This window comes from Camelus bactrianus, chromosome 3 (genome assembly GCF_048773025.1).
Source record: "Camelus bactrianus isolate YW-2024 breed Bactrian camel chromosome 3, ASM4877302v1, whole genome shotgun sequence".
Taxonomy (NCBI): domain Eukaryota; kingdom Metazoa; phylum Chordata; class Mammalia; order Artiodactyla; family Camelidae; genus Camelus; species Camelus bactrianus.
The window spans coordinates 11122630-11129689 of record NC_133541.1 but is presented as its reverse complement, the minus strand read 5'-3'; positions in this window follow the sequence as shown (position 1 = coordinate 11129689).

The window sequence follows — 7060 nt, the reverse complement described above, 5'->3', positions numbered from 1 at the left end:
TCTGCCTCCAAAGCCAATTTGCCTCCACTGCATATCGCATGACCAACTGTGGGGCAACACCCACTGGCCAGGTTCCTCAATCATTCATTCCCGGGAGCAGGCAGAGCAGAGAATCTGAGATTTATCTCAGGCTCTGATTCTGTCCCTATGAACACACCTTGCTGTGGGCTTCATTTTATTTATTGAGGGACTCATATTAACAACCAGATTCCTCTGAGACTGTGGATATAGGAACCCATGGAAGAAGAGATTATAGGTAACCCTTGGAAAGCTCAGGGAGAAATGAATCTAAATCAGCCTTTCAGTGCTCCCTCCTCCACCTCCCCCTACCTGTCTCCGCTTTGACTCTGAGAAACAAGAAAAGAATAAGACAAGAAAAAGAATAAGTCTGGACAGACTCCGTCTCCCCTGTGCAGGCACTCAATGCTCATGACTCTCTGTGTTGGATTAATGAAGCCCTGGGTTCCTTTCCTGTTGTTCTTTATAAGGGCACAGTGGTATTTCTTACATTTCTTCCCCAGAGAGTTGCTTTCTCTGTGTGATCCTCAGTTGACATTTCAGTTAGTATTCCTCTGCTTAAGAAGGACACAGTATTGCCATCCGACAGGGCAGAACCAGGGCTCTGGCCTCTGATCTGACTGAGTCTTTCAGGGGCTCCCCATTGCTCTCCTGAACACTGCTCTCCATATCAGCCTGAGTACAAAGACTTCGCTGCCCCACCTGGTGGGGAGACCAATGATCAAGGATTGGGGTACTTTGTTCTCCTACAGGTTTCCGGAACCCTCTTCACAACCAAATCCAGGGTCACTGAATCACTGTTGATTTTATTTTATAATTTTATTTGAAATTATACCATGGCGCCATCGACCACGTGCACAAAGATTTGTCTTGTTCCCTGGAATGATGATGTTTCAGTCTGGCCCGAGAGCTCCTGCTTCTCGCTTTGCCAGTGTAACTGATGCAGGGAGGTGGGGAGAGGAAGAGGAGAAGACAGCGTCCAGCTGCTCTGCGATCTGGTCTACGCGTGCTCTCACCTGATCGCTCTCTCTAATTTTCCAAAATATTGGTGAAGATAGAATCTTCTTTATAAGGTGGAAAAGTACACTGAGGAATCACACAACACACAAAAAATAGAAATGGAATTTCCAAAGGAGCTACTTCTCCATCATTTGAAGAGCTCTGCTGCCTCAGGCAGGTGGGCCTTGAGAAGGTGAGCTCTGGACGTGAATCCTAGATGCACATCACAGAGTTACAGCAGTGACACACACACAGGCTTTCAAAGGGTAGGAGAGGGGCAGAAAGGAGAAGGGAGGCACTCTGCCTCTCCCTGAACGTAGCAGACGCCTCTGCTCACCCTGGACCTAAGACACAGCTCCTCTTCTTCTCGCTGCATCTCTGTTTTCAACTCACTTTTTTTAAACTGTATGTTTTTACCTAGTATGACCTCTATTTATTCCCACATGACCCAGTGTGTGTTGCATTAATGATGCTGGAAGTCGGGGTTTTGTGTCCAGCAAGCCTCAGAATTGTCCCTCCAGAGGAGTGCGACATTATTTTGCTTGCCCACCGCTTCCTGTTTGTTACCGGTTGTGGGCTGCTTCAGAGCGCTTAACTCTTAAGCACCCTGGCTTGTCCCGCAGGGAGGCTGAGCTGGCTCCTGCCCCTGGGGACAGCCCAGTGGGAATGGCTACTATGAATGCCCCAGGGGTGTGAGCTGGTGATGGGCAGCATCGGCTGCTACAGTTATCTAGCACGCTTCTCTTAAATCCGCCTCTAGATCCAGATTTGTGAGAAAGGAACTCATGAGTCGGTGGTCTACCTTTCTAGAATTAAAAAACAAACAAAACAAATCTGTTTTTAGTGTTCCATCCAATATTAACTAATTTGCAAAACTGGCTTGCACTGTCTTCCTGAGCAGCTCTTTAACTCCGTCTATCATGGTTGAACTTTTCGTTGCCCAAGCGGCCACAGGGTGGGCAAAGCTAAGGCACTCACCTGTCACAGATGGGAACTCCAGCTTAATGACATAACCACTGCTCAGATAGCTCTGATCCTTCTGGCAACTTCAGTTCCACTGGCCAGGGACCTCACTGATCAGTTTCCTCTCACTCATCATTCCATTCTTAAATCTGCCGGAATTCAAATGTCATCAGTTTAGCTTTGTGGGAAAGTCACTGTGACGGGGGACATCATTTTGGGTAGAAAGGAATGGCTTCAGTATCACTTGTTCCTAAGAGTGCTTCCCAAGGAACAACAGGCTTCTTTTTCTGTGGCTTTTCCTAAAATTCTGCTTTTGAAATTATCAATTTTTTTTCTTAGCCTTAGAACTGTGGCCCAAATGGTTATATGTAATAAGCCAATACTTTCACAATTTAATTCAAAGATTTTACTTCAAATTTAAATTTGATTTAAATTTGGAATGAAATTCAAATTTAATGTCACAATTACAGAAGAAAAATGTTGTTATCATAATTCATCAGCCTTTAAATCTTTTCCTAACTGAATGTGCTTTAGCAGCCTGAGTGACAGGGTACTATTACCTATAGGCTACAGTTTCAGGACTCTTCGTTAGCAAAAAATACTTTTCATGGGTCTGTCTGCTCCTTTTAATGACTTCGTCTCAACACTGAAGTGCCCAGTTGACTGATCTGGCCCCCTTGTTTTCAAGGTCTGGAGTTAATGTGGACACCCATTACCCCTAAAAGACTTTAGGGGATTAAAGTAGGACATTTGTCTCAAGTTGCTTAGTAACTTATAATATAAGTACGGTTTTGAATAGCATTTAGTTTCCACTGTTTTCCTGTAGAATTTTCTTCAAGGGTGTGAGACCAGTTGACCTCTCCGTATCAGCACCATGACTCCTCAATGACCACGTGGGTGCACGGGAGCTGGTGAGTCTATTACACATGCAAAACCGTCATGCGACCTTCCCTCTCGCTCATCCTCACACAGCCGTGCTCTGAGCATCCGGGGGATTCTTCTACCCCACAAAGTACCACTAAGATTTCTCAAGTTCCCCCTTTCCCTTGAGAGACGTGCCCTGCAGTTCCCAATATTTCAACCAGAGATGTTCTTGTCAAAAGAGACTCACTCAGATATCATCACTGCTGCTTCTCAGAAGCAAATAGTGGCTAAGCCCTCTGAGTAATGATCCGCCCTTCTCCCTGGAGTCATTAGCAGAATGACTGCTAATGAGCTCTTCCTTCTCTCCAGCTTCATTGGTGCTGCAGAACGGAACGTCTGATGCAAAGCCACTTCAGCTGTGCACTCTCATATTCAAGCCTGGGGCTACGGCATTTTTGACTGCTACAATCCAGCTGCTTTTCAGTCTGCTCTCACTAATAACTCTATTATAATATTTATAATCCTGTCTATTAAACTGAGAGTTTCTTTTCCCCACAGACACTATCAAATTATCCTCCATGTTTAGTTCATGCTCGTGCCTTATTTTCCAAGAGAGGGCAGACCTGTTGACAGGGAGGATTGCGACTGAAGTTCTTTGCCTCTGTTACACCCACTATTGCTAAAAAAGAGGGTCCCATCTGCCTTGGCTTGCTTTAAAGCCACTGGTGTCATCAATTCCTAGGGCTGTTAGATGAACAGCTGGATCCTTACTCAAAACATCAGCCAGGGTGGGTCTTGGGAATGCTCAGGGAGGAGAGCACTTGCATTTTTGTCTTGTTTTGTTTTGGTTGCTGAATTTATTCTTGTTAATGAGACAAGTGAAATTCTGGCCACAGTGTCTGCAAGGAACTATACTCTGAGATTAATTGAACTTCTTTGACCTAATGAAAATATCAGAGATAAAATTGTGTTTTAGAGATGCATTAGGTGACATTAACAAAGTGATGACAGGAACGAAATGTGTTCAAGACGGGTCAACGGGAAGGATGGGTCCTTGAGACTGGTTCCTGCCAAGGTAATTGCTCTAAACATTTTCATAATTGAAACAGACAGGTGCTGTGCTAAAGACCCAATAGCTGTTGTGGAGTCACTTAAGGTCATATTAGAGTGAAGATGAAAGTAAGCTGGCAGGGACTTCTGAGAAGCCAGGAGGCTGATGTGCTGTCTACCGTCTTGGTATGGAGAGAGTTTTCCAGGAAGTGTAGGGACTGGACATCCCTTTGTACTAGAAGGAAGTACTTTTGTTCGTGGAAGCAAATAGCAAATCTAGTAAATCAACTGAGGCATCACGGCTCTGGCAGACCGCAGAGGTCTAGGTACATGAGTATGCACTCAACAGCATTAAAAATAAAATGAAAAGATACCTTCTACTATGAGTTTTAAACTACATTGATATAACATTTAACTTCAGATTCCAGGGAAAAAGCTTCTCATTAAAAGTGTGTGTGTGTGTGTGTGTGTGTGTGTGTGTGTGTTGTGTTGTTATGATCTTACAAAAGAAACAGGACTTTCATATCAGGAGAAAATTTGTAAGTTTTTAGAAAGAAACCGCAGTGAACGTCTGGTCACACAGAGGTGTTATTTTCTCCCAATTAAGCCAGAAAAATAAGCATGGTATGACATCTTTTCAGATTTTATAGCTGAGTTTCAGTTGGCTAATGAGTAAAAACTGATAAAGTGACTGATGAAAATTACTGGAGGGAAAATGTTGGAACTACATAATCAGGTTGAAGAAAATTCTATCCCATGGTGAAGGCCAGAATGGTAGGAAACAGATTCACACAGAAAGTGAAGTTGCCCAAGAAGTTTGAGGAGTAGCATAATGAACTTGGTCCATTTATATTTTCTTTCTTTTATTTTTTTTTTTACTGTGAAGCTAAAAACACATGTTAAATAAGTCTTCAAGTAATCACTACTGAATTTATAATGAAGCAACTCGGAGTGATTAAAAAAAAGCTTAATTAGAAATATTTTTCTTTTCTAGAGAGTGGTAAAATAATGGTGTATCTTACAGTAAATGGTGCTCTAGATTTTCTGAAAAAATATTTTATTTAGTTTACCTGTCCACAGAATTTGTCCTAATGTTTTGGCAAGCTTGATTGACAAAAGGAAAAAAAAAAAAAGGAGAAAAAAGAAGGAAATACTGATGCAGCAGAAAAGGCTTATAAAGGGGATATGCTACACAGTTTGCTTTTCACTTCATATAAATGACTTTTATTCCCAGGCTATTGACTCAATAGGTATAGAAATTTTACAGTCAAAATTTTACCTTTTTATCCATTACAGCTGATAACAAGTAGCAATTAAAAATTATGGGGAATGAATTTCATAAAAGGCAAACAAATTAAACAAAATATTACAATAAACAGCTTAAAAAAAAGCAAGCAAGCCAGTAATTAGTGTATTAATGGGAACTAATTGTAGCAATGCTGATTCATCAAGACAAATGCATATTTACATCCTTTTTAAAGAAAATATGTAAATGTTGAATAGATTTTTGGAAATATTTCCTTCAGAAATGATTAATTTTAATGATGATACTAAAAGAGGGTAAATCTTGGGTGTTCTCAAACCTTCTTCAGAACCTCCCAACTCAAAGGCAGCAGATAAATTTAGTTTTATTAAACCTTCTCGGTGTTAAATAGATACTCAATTTAGTTTGGTGAGCAAAATCATATCCAAAAAAGAGCACTGGCAGCAGGAAAAATTACTGTAGTTGTGATGGAAGATTCAGTAAGATGTTAAGTCTGACAGTCTGAAGGGAACGTAAGTTGGCCAGGCGAGCCAAGGATGGAATTAATGACAAAGGCAAGTGGTTTCCATGCAAACTGCCAATGTCTATGCCAATTACAATAGCATCATCACTTTCCAGACAACTAAATGTCTTACATGAGAGACCAGAAGATGACTCAGCCCAGATTTCTCACTAACAGCAAAACTAACCACCACAGCTTTATATACTTACCTGGAAACAGTGTTTCTGTTCACTCCCTTAACAATGGAACCACAGCTACAGCTTCTGTTTCCACTTTATTCCATGCTGTTCTGAGAAAATGCCATAAAATACTTTTTGGATATTTTTTTACAGGACAGAAATAGATGTTGGCATTATTTTTAAGGGGACAGTTTTTGTCTTTGGAGGTAGACATTTCTTCCTCTTTGAATTTTAATTATATTGAGCTGTATAAAACCAAACTCATACACACAACGTGCTTTCAAGAGTGAGGCTGTATAGAGCAAAAATTTGGGTAGTTTTCCAGAGTTCTCTTCAATTGCAGCTAGTGGAGGATCCTGTCTCCTTTATATGACATGCCCAGCTAGTGAGGACTGATCGGAGGACAATTTTACATGAAGGGGCTCAGATTGTCTATTCACTATAGTCATTTATTTTCTCATTCCTCAGCAGGATTGTCTGAATATGTCCCCACACCATGCCATGCTCATCGCAGGAAGTTTCAGGAAGGGTGATGAAAGAAATCTGAATAAAACACCTATGCTCAGAGGAATTTCTGGTTATGTTCCATGTCAAAAATTAATTACAGTGCAATATTGTTATATCCACTTGTTCCCTCATCTTTATCCATTCATCCATCCAATAATTCATTTAGCCAAAAATTAGTGAACACTGTTGTGTTTCAGGCACTGTGGTAGTTGCTGGATATAAAAGGCTGAATAAATCACATTCTTTTGTTCAAAGAGGAAAGATGCTAGAGATAAAATTTCCAAATGAATTTAATTAAGGAGGTAGTTTGCATTATTGTTCCCAAATAGTTACTCATCTTTCTAATTAAAGGATGATTCATCCTTGAGAATTGCCTTCATACATGCAGTGTGTCCTACTGAAGCTGGGTTGGTCCATGTGCTTTGTATTGTCCAAGGGCAGGTGACTGGATGTGATGGGCACTGAAACCATGATGTAACTTTAAAAGACATCTTGTGTTTCTACCAGCCTTTTAGTTCTTTGTCACTTATCAGAACAAAGACAAATTCAAATAGGGGCTTGCCTTTCAGTCTGAGTCCCAGAAGGAATGAGAAAATACACAGAAAAGAGTTTAGCAGCCAAACAAAGTTGTTGTAAGACATTGAGACTTTTTTGTGTGCGTGGTTATTATCAGTGTAAGACTGACTAATACCATGCTATTCAACTTTACCTATC